Below are 13,696 nucleotides of genomic sequence, written 5' to 3'. Positions count from 1 at the left end.
GGTTTCCAAACATGTACATTTCCAGAAGCATGGTTTGTCCAGCTGTACCATTGTCATTCTCTGTTTTAGACTGCAACTGGATGCCATAAAGATCTAGTAGGAGAAAGAAAAACCAGTATTAATGCTCCATGTTGGTGTCTTTGCTGCTAGCATAAAAATATCCTAACTAAATATTTCCCACTGGTGGGCCTGGAAAATGCACCCTCTCCTAGGCTCTTTTTTCCTACCATTTTAAAAACATCCTGAATCTGTCCCAGCCACCTGGGCCTATAGCTTCCTGCCCTGACAGCCGTATTCCCAGAGGGTAGCCAGGTGGGCTTCTAAAAAATGCAAAGGAATTAAACCTTCTTTTGGCAGCCTGAGACCTATTAATCATTGCAGACTGTGAAACAATTGCTGCTAACACTTGAGTGTCCTTCTTAGACAACATACAGTCCTTTGAGCTTTTTATTGCAGTTTGCATCTAAGTTCCTTGAGTTTGTTTTTGGTTTCACAAGTGTGTATTTGTCTGTTTGGTCCTCTTTTTTTGGAGCAAAGACTAAGGCTATTTGTTCTTATCCTAGGAACCTCCCTTCCTGCACCCATTTTGTTTCCCTTTTTCATCCCAGTTTCTCCATGTCTAGGTTCCTTGTGACCACAGTACCTTCCCAGTTCAGGATGGGAACAACTCAGCTAATGTAGCAGAAAGGAGGAAAGTTACAGTGTTTACTTCACTCTAATTTTCACTAATCTGGTTCACTTAAGGTATTTCTGGTTTGTTGATTTTGGGGAGGTTTTGTTGATTTTTGAGAGGTTTTGTTGTTTTAATGTAGCATATGTTTTCCCTTTCAAATTATGTTCTCCCCGCTGGTAGTCTTTTTTGGTAGAGTCTTCCTGATACTTGAACTAGAAACAGTGACCATAGCAGCTGGGCAGACAGTGGTATGTATTCTTTCACGTAGGTAATTTCTTTTTCTGATTTCCTGGATGTTTACTAGAAGTACTAAGGACTAAATAATTTGTCAGAGTGGGTAAGGGTTAAATTTCATGTGATTCTTCCCTTGCTTCTTTTTCCTGATTTTAATCTATCCTTGGGCTTACTGACAAGGCCACTGCACTTAAATGTGTTGCCTGTGCCTTTGGGTATTCTTAATCTGTGTAGGCATCACACAGTGGTATGATGTTATTTCTGTGACCTTCTGGATATTAGTATCTACACTTATTTTGGTATTTTAGCCAGCTAAAGAAGATGTTTGTTAGAATATCTCTTAGCTGGACTTCAGAGCTGCAGCACACAAAACTCAACAAAACAAAAAACCCCAAGTGACACAACTTAGTTCTTCAGCAGCTGCATCACTCGTTATTATTGAAGGAGGTACTGTGAGAGCCTGTTAGTTCTGTGGCCTGAGACACGCTTGCTGTTCTTACTTACAGGGTGTGAATGTTGTACACAGTATCCCTGAGATTTAATTTATGTTTGTATCTTACCAAGTTCCTTCAGTTCATATAAAAAATTGGATATGTCTTTATTTAGCTTTCACAGTGTTCAGATTGAGTTACTGAGAGGTCTGGGAATTGTGTGGGACTGAATATGGCCTTTTAATCTCCCATTTCTAGTTATCTTTGCTGATGAGTCAGACTGGCCTCTCCCATTGTTATGTTAGAAACTTTACTGTCATCAGTCTTACCTTGCTATTTTTAATTCTTTTTGTTGGGCCCAGCTTGTGAAAATTGACTGAAAGAGTTATTATTTTTCCCAAAAGAGTGTTTCTTTCCGGGACAAGTGATGAAACTTGATCTGTGCTGACTGAGCTAACATCAAATTTGTGTATTTGACTAGTAAAATTGCAGATTTTCCTTCTTCTTTGAATCCCAAGCTATAATGCTGGTATTGTCAATCTTTTAGGTTTCCAGACTTAGCAGAAAGCTAATGCCAGAAACTGCAGGCTCGTTTGGAAATAGTGTTTCATTTGCATTTCAAGTAACCATGAAGCTTTAAGTTTGCTACTGGTAGTGTTCTTTAAATAGTAGCACCAAAATACCTATTGGACAACAGTCTCTATTCTGTGACAACAGAGTCTGTATCCCATTCATTTAGGTTTAAAAATTATTCTTGTACTGCCATAAGCATGTGTGATTGAACATAATTCAGTATTGTTGTATGTGTCTCATTTTATCAACATTTAATAAACCAGTGTTATACAGAATTTAAACAAAAACAGAATCAGTGGAGTATTATTATCACTGAATCTATTTTTAAGTGTTTTTTCTAAAGCCTTTTCCCAAAATTTCTTGAACCATAATGTAAATCCATGTTCAGATTAATCTCTAATAGTGGTCTTGCATGTAAAGGTAGAGAGACCCCAGTGCATGCTCTCCTGTAACTCATGTATTTTCCTTCCTTGGTGATAGGTCCTTATGTGCTTTAGGAGCAGGGACACCCAAGTTTGCAGACACAGTAATGTGTGTAAAAGAGCAGATACAGTAAAGCAGTATGGTAGTCATTGTATTCAGTGGGAACAATCCAGGGAAAAGTTGCAGATCACTGCTTTAATTAATATTTCCTAACTGAAGCAGTATTAAATGTCTCCTCTTTGTCTGTCTAGAATTATCTTGCATTACCTCATTTTAGAGAGAAACAGCATCTGGTGATATCAGCTTTTTTTCAGCAGAGCTGGCCAAAGGAGTAAAACTGAGAGTGCAGAACAGGTACATAAAATAATTATGGGGTTTTAGGAAATCCAGTGCATATGGCAGTAGCTTGAGTTATCAGGCCATTATTGCCCTCCTTGCTACAAACTTTTGATATGTTTTTATAATCTCGGTGACTCAGTTGCCCTCACTAAAACAAGCTAATAACATTTCCTTGTTTTTCTCAGTGTAGAAAAAAGATATACAGTGAATACTGTGACCACAGTACTGTGTGTGAGTGTGAGGACAGAGCAGACAGCGAAGACTAAATGTATCTTTCCTAGGAATAAACACTTTCTTTGGAAGCCAAAGGTAGATGACATATTAATATGAGTTCTCTATCACTAATTTTGTAAACAATCCTTTCACTAGCAAGTACTGTTAATGAATGAATTTCACAGATTGCCACAAACAATTCACAGCTCCTATCAAGAATATACTAATAGTGATTTATTATTTATTAGGTATTGCAAAGCTTGCTATAGATTTTGGTCAGCTATGTCCAGCAACAATGTTAATAGTATATAATAAACACTTTGGTGTAGTTAGGCTATAATAAAATAGGATGTATTTTCAATGACTACAATACTTAGATTTTTCTTTAATGTTAATGAAGATTACTGCTTTCTGTAAACTTAGCCAAACACCAAGCTCTACAGCCCTAGAATACCAGGAAGAAAACCATAGCCTCCCTTACAAAGCTGAGGTCAGAGCATAATAAAAAAAGTATTTTTAGTTTAGATTATCAGTTCTCTTTGCTCTTTCAGCATTTCAAGTGGATTTGCACTGCGTGCACAGAGTAATGTGTAGGTCAGCTTGCGTTGTGCTGTTCTGTCCTACTTGCTTTCCTATGGCTTGGGAAGGCATGAAAACCCTGCCTGACTCAGCAGCAGTAAAATGTCAAATCCTTTTTGCTAACAGTTTTCTCACAGCTTCTCAGTAGGGAAATACAGGCACTGAGGCTTGCATGAAAGTATAGCAGGGGTGTCTAATCTCACTGATGCATTCACATGCTTCACAAAAATACCACAAGCTAGGAAGTATCGAGCTTTTTGGATGGATCTTTCTCTTCCTATCCCATCCGCATTTTCTCCACTTCATATGACTATCTAAAGGACTCAATGAGAAACAAATAATTCTTGTTAACAGGGATAAATCTAGACTAGAATTTTTAAATTCAGTGTCATAGAATCAATCATGATATTTAGCCTTTACTAGTAGTCATCATTTTAGATAAATTAGCATGGGATTTCCTACTATTACTCAGTTTTTCATAGTTTCAGACTGTGTTCTTGTTTAAATTGAATATATTCATCCTCTGCGTATTCCTGACATGTTCTCACAGCTGCTGAAAGACAGGGTTTTTAGCCTTAAACTTTTCTCACATGGCATTTTCATGGCAAGCTGACTCAAAACAAGTCTGAGCTGTGCTTTTGTGTTTTATACTGACATCCATAGAAAGAACTTTATTTTGTTTGGGAGCTAGTGTGTAGCGTGAGTGAGACTGTGCCACTTGTGTCCTATCTTCTGCTGTGTAATTATAATTATTGCTTTAGAAGTATTCAACAAACTGCGAATTTCAGAAACGTACTTTTAGGGAGCACACAGTATTCAGCTTCCACAGAACAGGTGACATTTTGTCAGTTAATTTGATTTGACTTGGTTCAGTTGCTACCCTAAATGCATTTTTTTTCTCAAGTCCTTTGAAATTTGAATGAGCTAATGTCTCTGATTTTAAATATTTGTTTTAAGTAAAGCTGTTATTTCAAACAACATTGTTTCTCCAGCCTCAAAGAAAAAGGTGACATCAGATGTAGGATGTTGTCCTCAAGAGAGGAACTTGGTGGCTCTGAAGTATTACAGTGTGGAACCAGTTCAATGGCAGCTCTTCAGCAGCTGGAATGCCCATACTCCAGGTCCGGAGAGATGCCCCATGTACAATATGTACCTGGAAGAAGGAACGTGGAGAACTTACTTTAGTATAAAACTTTATGGGTATATATGTAGCTGTAATATGTGTATGAATACAACAATATAGTTAGCAAACATCTTACTTTAAAGTGACAAGGTTGTTAAAAACTACTAGCTCTTTTTGGAGGGTACTCTGAACCTAGTTAGAATAGCTCAAACAGGTTGTAATAATTAAAATTTCTCCTTTGCATTAATTGTATAGGCATGCAGTGCATGCACATACACATGAATCCAAGGGCTTTACTAAACCAGGTAAGTCCTCCTGTCACTTCAGAGAGAAATTTTCCAATTGCTTCTCAAGGAGAAACAGCAAAATGGGCAGTTAGAACCCAGTGCTGTTGCAATATATCTGAGCTCAGTTGTTCTAGTTACTCCTTTTGAAATGCTTTGTGCCCCTTGGTCAAATATGTGCAAATATGCACTTACCCTACATTTCTTCTTAAAGTCCCGGAGATAAACCAGTATTTGCCTGGGCTTCTTGGCTGTCTGTCATCCTGCCTGATAGTGCTTTTACTGGGCACTCAACAGGCCATCCCTCTCTCCCTCCAGGATTTCATTCAACTTTCCACAGGCCCTTACCTTTAGCTCACCTTCCCTATTGGAAACATGTGATGAGTTTTCTTTCTCAGAAGAGTTTTTAATGCACTCATTGTGTTTTCTGTTCCTGGAAGCTATTTGTTCCTTATTAGCAAATATCTGAAGCCACTGACATGGGAATCCTGGGCTTGTAATGAAATGGGGTTGCTGCTGTGCACAGTGGATGGAAGGGAGGGAGAAGTGGAAAATTCCTCTCAGTGCTGCCCTTGGAAAGGCAGCCCTCCCGTGATGAATCACTGAGAGAAGTCTTCATGATGATGGATGAGAACTGGTGGGGGTAGCAGAGAGAGTTAAAGGCATCAGAGAGTTTTTCTCTAATTACTCTTTCCTGGCAAGGTAGAATAATTGACACGTAGAGCTGGTGCTTCAAACTATGACCTCTTGCTCACTGCTCATTATAGGAGCACCAATCCCTCATGGACCAGGGCTGCTCTTGGGTGAGCACATCCTGAGACTGTGTCATGAACTGCCACCTCCTCTTCTGGCAAAGATAAGGTGGATGCCTTCTTTTTTTTTCTTTTTTTTTTAATATTGGGTAAAAACAGGCACTGAAAAAATTCAAGCAGCTCTGCTGCTCGTAGAAGTAGTGTGATAAATGGTGACGGTAGGAAGGAATCTAAACATACGGATATTAGGAATCTCCAGTGCACACCTGTTCATTTGCTGCAATGCTGTGTTGTCCTGTTGCAGAGCCTCACCTGTTCACAATGTACAACACCTTGGTAGATTACTACAGCATTGGACTTTTGCAGTTTTGTGCAGAAATATCAGACTTCTGTTTGTGCCACGAGGTGTGAACCAGGTTAAGAAAAGGTTATTTCGTACAATGGAAACAGCTTCTTGTAACACCCAGCTGGTCTTCAGAAGTCTTCAGTTACTTACACAGAGGTCTTGCAAAAATCTGAACCCTTTGTTAATTTGGGTGTAGATGGGACCCTAGTTCTTGAAAATCAGGCCTCCACACTTGCTGCTAAAAATTTAAAAATTTGAACTTGAGCTTGGAAAATTTGTCCTCAAAAGGGTCAGGATTTACATCCATAGTCTGTAAATGGTTTCAGTGGGAAATGCTGGCAGAGCCATCCCTCTAGTGTTGCTAGCCTGTTTTTCAGACCACCCATTCTGTCTGTGCAATAGAACAAGCCTGAGTGAAGCATTCATTGAGGAGATTTGTCCTTACTGATCTCATTTAGTTGATTAAAAGAAAAAAATCTCCTGTACCTGTTTTCCTTGTGAAATCTTAGACTGACTATAAAATCCTCATAAAGTCTCTGCTGACCCTGTTTCAGATTTCATTTTCAGGGGAGTGCTTTTTAATAAGAAACCTTAAGAAGTTCAAATATTAGCAGGCATGAAGATTGCTTTCCTCGCTGTTTTAGTGATTCAGCAAGACACAAAGATGATCAGAGGTGCCCTCAGGTTGAAGATAATGTCATGACTCCTAGCTTTGAGTTAGATGTAGGCTCAAGTTCCTTAAATGCTTTATTCTGAGCTGGCTAGAAACAATTAGCAGGGATGGTCAAAACTTAAGCTTTGCCTGAATTCACTCAAAGACCTGAGGGATTTCCGCTACGTTGTTTTGTTTTATTAAGCCAAAATTAAAAATACCTCCTATATCCAGAGAGCCTTAATCACACTAAGGAATAGCTGTTAGAAGAATAATAATGATGGTACTTTGAGGGAAAGAGGAGGGGGTATAAACAATCAAAACCAAAACTGAGGCCACCCACCAAAGACGTTGAAGGGACGTAAACAGCCCTGAGAGTACACACACCAGTCCTGGAACTTCTCCTGTTCAAGTAGCACATCCCTTTTGTGAGCAGTTGCTCACAGAGGTCGGAGGAGCCTTTCTTGGCTGTAGTGGTGGAGCTGCAGTCTACAATTAGGTAATGTTTTGTTTCAGGGACCTGCTCTAGGGGAGGTACTGCTTGTGTAAAGGCTGCCTTTACTCAGATTTAGAAGTGATGTAGCTTCCAAGGAGAAAAATTGTCTCATTAACTCTTGCCAAGGAGACGGTGTGCAGCCAGAATGCTCAACCAGTGCTCACCATGGTCTTTGTCACATAGTACAATTTGTAATTGCTGATTACTTTTTGGCTGATGCTGAAAGCCTGCCTGGAGTACAAAACAGTAAGTAATCATCCTCCCCCCGCTCCAGTCTAGTTCAGTGGGAGCTTCACAGAAGAGGCAGGCAAGTCTGGCTGCAAGAAAGGCTTGTAACCTTTGGTCATATCAAACTCTCCAAAACTATAAGTTAAATTCTAGAAGGATCATACTGTAGGTAGGTTTTGTCTCTGAGTGCACATGTACATAATACACTTCAAAAGTGGTTTTTTCCCCTCCCTCTTCTATTTTTTTTACCAGCTATTTGAGTGCCTGGGTTTTGGGGGATTTTCTGGGTGTTTTTTTAGTGTTCTTCATGGAGCTTGAGAAACCATGGGATTTCTCATACGTAAGTGTATCCACTACAGGATTGTTCTTGCTTGCAGTCAAGAAGTAACAATTATCCAAGCATATTTTTGCAATATTTAGAAGGAAAACAGGTTTTGGACCAAAAGCTATTATTTATTGTAGCTTTTAAAAGTGACATACTAAGGAAGTTGATGTTCATTGTTGTCATCAAGGTGGTTAAAAGTTTGCACAGCTCATGTCAGTGAAAACAAAGGAGTGTGCAGAAAACAGAGACACTGAGGAGAGCAGATATTCTACTCAAATTTGTCCATTGCTCAGTCAAACTCATTCAGCAAGTGCTCAGTCTCTAACCCTGGTTCCTTCTTAGGCCTGTCCTGCACGCTCCTGGTTCTTATCTTGTGTGTGAACACAGGCTGTCTCTGCCTGCCTACTTCCCCTGCCTCGTTTCCCTGGTACATGTATCCTCCTGGAAGCAGGAGGTGATGTTTTTAGAGGCTGAATAGTTGTGCCATCTGTTATTCCAAGTGGAAAACTAAGGAGTTTTTTTAAAGAGAATGCTTCCAAACCTAATGACATAACAATTAATTATAAATGGCAATTTCTCTGAAATCAAAGAACAACTTGAGAGAGGGAAAATCCGTCCTGTCAGAAATGCTGCTCTCACCTGTACAAATGGCAGATAGTAAGAGTAAATGCTGGCTAAATTGACAGCAATTTCTGTGAGTTTTTTGAAGCTCAAATGGCTACAGGGAAAAGTTATTTCAGTATGCCCCTGTGCCCTATAATACAGACTAGACTTATTTTGTGGGAAGATATTAGGGGGCTATTCAGAACTCACGCCTCAGTCAGGAGGCAAAACCAAAAGTATTTTAGCGTAGACTAAAATTCATTTATATTTATCAATCCCCCCTTCCCCCCAGACATATGGAGGTGTCTGTCCAGTTGACCTCATGGAGAGGAGCTGCTGGGGAAACATTGCTCCCTCTCTGGTACAACTGTTCCCAACACAGCAGCAGAACTGGGAGGGCACATGAGAGCTGTTGGTGCTGCATGAAATGAATCCCCAAGTTGCTGTCATGGTGGAGTACTTCTTCCCTCTTCCAAGGCAAATTAACAGAGCTGGTGCTCAAATAAACATCCCTGTGCACACTGCACTGCACATCTCTAAGTACACCAAGAAAAATCCTGCAGTTTTAATGAAAATGGAAAACAGCCTTCATTTTAATAGGTAAAAACTTCAAGGAACAGTTCTCCAAAGAGGGCAAGTCTGGGAAACTAGATTGCCTAGTCACCAGATTGTTGTTGAGTTGGCTCATACTGATGGTTCCTGGGTTGCTGACATATGTGAAACACCAGAGCTGTGAAGGAGAGAGTCTTGGTGATGCTGACAGATTGGCTCACATTGGAGCATCTTGTGGCAGGATTTGTTTTGCTGAAGGCTGGAATTCATGTGTGTGCTGTATGTGGCATATATATTCTGTTTTGACAGAACCAGTGTGTGGGAAGCTCTTTGTACTTGCAGGCTGCATTACTGAGGTACAATAATTTATGATGATACATGGAGGGATCATTTGAACTGTAAAGGTTTTCTCTGGGGAAATCTGAGATAGCAAGGTAAATTAATGCTTTCTGTGGGGATTAATTATACAAAAATTATGTTTAATTAAAAGGAATATTTTACTGTAGCTTAATCAAAAAATGCAGAGTCTTCAGTCTCCAAGTGGGTTTCTTCAAATATCAGGAGGGCTGGAGAATATTGGCAGTGCAGGTGGGAGTTACAGTCAGGTATCACTGGAAGAGTTTTAACTTCAGACCCATTCAGAGGGGAAAGAAGGGCTATGGAAACCTGGGAGACCTGCAAAGTCAAATAAAATGTTTGTGAAGGCATTTAGAATGTACTGCCAGCATGGAAGGGGTTTTTACCATTAAAAAAAGAATAGAAACTGTACTCTTTCTTTATTAGTCAGAGTACTTCCAGGTAACAGACAGCTCCCCATATTCTATCTATTAACCACAGACAACATGGGAGCAATTTAATATGTACAGAGAACAAAGGGATTAATGTCAAGTGTTGCTGAACTAATTTGTTATCCAGAAACTCTCAACTAGTGCGAGTCTGGAATGTATCCGTTCTCCCAGTATTGCACTTGTGTAATTATTTGTTTAAGAGGTATTCTCGTGTTTACTGCCTTTCCTGAAGCTGGTGTTTGCTTTGCAGAGCCCCTCAGGTAGGTCTGGCCTCTTCGGGAAGTCTAAGACCCAGTCATGCGTAAATGAGGGACACGTCTCATTAGTGAGCCAAGAGCTCACATTCTGGGAAGGCGTTCAGAGCATGACATGCAGAACATTTCATGCCAAAGGAAAGATTATCAGATATACATCTGTGTCTTGTGGGCAGTTGTTTAATGTGACAAGTGTCCTGTGGCACACTCATGACATAAGGGTATCCTGAGAAATGAGCAGTTTCTAGAATGTAGCAGATTCTCTCCTTGGTTTTCTTTGCCCCCCTTTTTCAACTCTCAGCTATGTCAATTGTCATTTACCAGAAGTAACACTGATGTTGATTGTGTTGGTTTTTCATGCCCAGTGTTTTTGGTTTTAGCCAGCTTTTATATCCTGCTGTTTCCCTTAATGTCTTTGGGATTTGTATACAACTACAGAGCAAGACTTCTGTGTCTTCCAATGGCAAACATTCAGCTTGGAGCTGAAAGGAAAGGTGCCAACTAGAATCCTGAAGGATGCAAGTGTCCATTTTTCCCCTGTGACACAGATTCTGTTTCATGCCAGCCAGTTATTGTTTCTCTCCTCTTTATACCACCTCCAAGGGTATAAATGTTGTTCTCACTCAGCCTGTGATCAGGCCAATTTCCTTCCAGTTAAAACTGCACACAGGAAATCCGACATTAATGCAGCAAGCTGAATATCATACTTAGAGTAGTAGTTTAGACAGCTGCCTGAACAGTGGAGTAAATCCAACCATCAGCAAAGATCATAATGCATTTTTAGCTGTGGACCAAGCTGGGCACTCCTCTTGTTAAAAGCATCTGTCAAGAGCAGCAATATCAATTTGGACACAGAAGAAGAAAAGTAAATGGAAGCAATCCAGACTGGGTATTTTCTGGGTGTGTCTCATACCCTGTGTCTCTTATTAGGATTCATGGTGAGTAAGAAACCGTCACTTAGAAAGAAAACTTTGCATCTGATCTGCCCCCAAATGAACACTGAGGCAAGACACTGAAGCTTATAGCAAATATCATTGTTTTGGCTGGAAACTTTCATACTGAACTGTAAGAGAAAACTTGACTATGTGCTCCAGTGCTTGATTTGTCTGTCTTTCCAGATCCTTAATACAATGACAGAAGTCATGTTTGCTCTGCATGACTTCTCTACCCTACTAGGGCTTGATTTTCTGTCATTGCTCTGTTATGCTGCTGTTCCTCCAATGAATTCTCCTATTGTTACCTCCCTTTTTTGTTTTCTGGGGTTATTATTTTTGCCACTTCTAGGTGCATGCTTTTGTGGCATTTCTTGGATGTGTTTCAGGGAGTGTATTCCAGTGCAAATCAGTGGGATATGACAACCTGGCATTTGATAGCATGATTTTGGCAGAGCTGAGTGTGAGGCTTTACTAGACTGGGCATTAAAGAGCAATATTGTTGCAGATTGCTGGCTTCAGTGTGGTGTTTAGCCTGGCAGACTCGAGGGCTGTTTCAGTTCTCAGATGTCCATGTGCTGGTACTGCAAACAGGTATCCTCTAGACCAGTGGTCCCCCTGGAGCACCTTCCCGCAGGCATAGCTGTTCATGTAACAATGCTAACTGCTGTTAACCTGAACTTATGGGAGGAAGATTGTACTTGTGTTCACCAGGTGTCCAAGGTGTTAGCTCTGTTCCCTTTTCAGGCTGCAGAAGGAATCCTGTAGGTGTATTTTTTAAAAAGAACCACGTCTGAAGTCTGTTGGACAGGGTTCTTTTTGTAATCTGAGAACAGTGTAAGGCAATTTCAAAAAGCAACCACCTTTTTAAAGTAGCTTGGGGATGAAACTCTGCCACTGAGCTGAGTAAATGTATGAGGTGGAGAGGGTGTTCATTGTGTGCTACAGACACTGTGTCATAAAGAGGACTGATAGCCTGACTGATAGCATGGTGTATCGGTGGCAGGTTTGTGATGAGCTCATATATTCAAAGAACAGAAGTTGGGAAACTGTATACAATGACTGACAGGCTTTTTAATTGCCTTTTGTCCATGTTAAAATATTCTTAATTAAATTAACATTGTCCTAATGAGAGACTGCGGTGCTGTGCTGACAGAGCAGCACTCAGGGAGCAGCTGTGCTGCTGCTGACAAGTGGCATCAGTTTCAAATGAGGTTGGGGTGGGAGAGAGCTGGTGCTGGCCACCTGATTTACCAAACATGAAAACAACTGGTTTGCTCAGCTTTTGTTTTAGTTGGGCATTAGGGTGAGAGCATGATGATAAGTACACTTCCTTTGCACTTCTGCCAGTACTTTCTTGTGGAAAAATACACCCACTCTGCTGGTAGCAAGGAGGCACCATAGAGTAGAATTATGGGAAAGCAAAACTGAGTTTAATTTGACTGAAAGACAGGATGGAGTAGTTTAATCAAGTTGAGAGCTTTTCTGTGAGAGATTGGGTTACTCCACACTAGAAAGTATCTTGACTTGTTTTATTTTTTAATCTTTGACATGGATGGTCAAGAAGTGGAGCTCTATCCAGCTGTATCACTGCTGTGTCAGATACATGGATTCAGTTTCCTTTAAGAATTGCCTCTCAGTCCTTTAAAGCATGCTTATTTTCGGGTCTGTTGTTTTCTGGTTTGTTCTTTTCTCTTGAAAATGGAATTGTCAAAGGTGACAACTTTTCATCATTTGTGAAATGTTTTCTGTGTAGGGTTTAACTTCCCCATGAAATGTTTTTTAGGAAAGAGCCTTCATCAATTACAGCAGAACAAGAAAAACTGCATCTTTCTTTAAACTGAAAGAGTCAAAGTGGACACCAGGTCTATGAACTCAGGGAAGAGCTCTCTTAAAACTGAAAAAATGTATCTGGTTTATCTTTTGCCAGAAATCTATTCAGAAGACTGCCAAGTGCATATACTGAAGAGGGAGGGAATGGTGTAACTTCCTAGGTTACCAGCCTGATGCCCTGCCATTGCAGTGCCCTTGTCTGCTGGAGGTGTGAAATAACTGTCTGAGCAGAAGAATGGAAATTAATAGGTGATAAATTTATTTTGACATGGATGAGTTGTGTGATTCAGAGGAGGAAAATTGCAGGCACAATGCATTCAGGAAATACAGTGAAGCAGTCAAAACTCAGAAGTTTGTGAAGCATATTTAGATGGCAGCATCTCTGACAAGTCTCAATAGCTCATACTGTTGCTGAAAATTAAAAAGGGCAAGTTTTTCCTTAGCTGTCTGGAGGTTTGTTGGACACATTGGGGTCAGGACTCAGAGTTAACTAGACTTAATTAGTCTGTTCTAGCTTGGTAGTGCAGACAGCAGTAGCTGTACTGACAGTGAAATGCTGCAGATTGACACAAACTGTACAGATAGAGTCCAACCAAGATAAACTCACATCATCTTTTCATGTATGTGTTAGTGTGTGTCCTCAGGTATAAAGTTCCTGATTTAGGCTAACAGATTATTCCTATGAATGACTCCTATTTCATTATGAACTTAATTGAATACCCAAGATGTTTTGAGGAATATGTAGACCTCTGAATTATACTTTTGCCAAATGAAATGTAGTTAGATTTCAGCGAATGTCATTGCACTTTATCGGGGCACATATTCATTCCGGGCCAAACACAATGAAAGCTAAACTTATGGGTTCACTTGGAGAAAAGATTATTCAAAGTGGCACAGACTTTCACTGGCAAAACAAGAACAAAAATAAGTATTGACATTATTGCTATTAAAGATACATCAATTTTTAAGGGGGGGGAAAGTGATTTTTAAGGAAGATACTCTGAGGGAGAGAAGTCTTAAAATGGATAAAATTGATCTCTTTCTGCTTTAGGGGTGAGTGAAT

The 13,696-nt window shown here is 40.1% G+C and overlaps 1 protein-coding gene across 1 annotated transcript in view; it reads left to right on the top strand.

Annotated features, from left to right (window-relative positions):
- TBCK (TBC1 domain containing kinase) overlaps window positions 1-13,696 on the top strand; it is a 111,366-nt gene that overhangs the window by 96,231 nt on the left and 1,439 nt on the right. The window lies entirely within an intron of this gene.

This window comes from Corvus moneduloides, chromosome 5 (genome assembly GCF_009650955.1).
Source record: "Corvus moneduloides isolate bCorMon1 chromosome 5, bCorMon1.pri, whole genome shotgun sequence".
In the NCBI taxonomy this organism is placed as follows: Eukaryota; Metazoa; Chordata; class Aves; order Passeriformes; family Corvidae; genus Corvus; species Corvus moneduloides.
The sequence above is the reverse complement of the archived record's forward strand: the minus strand, read 5'-3'. Positions and strand labels throughout refer to the sequence as shown.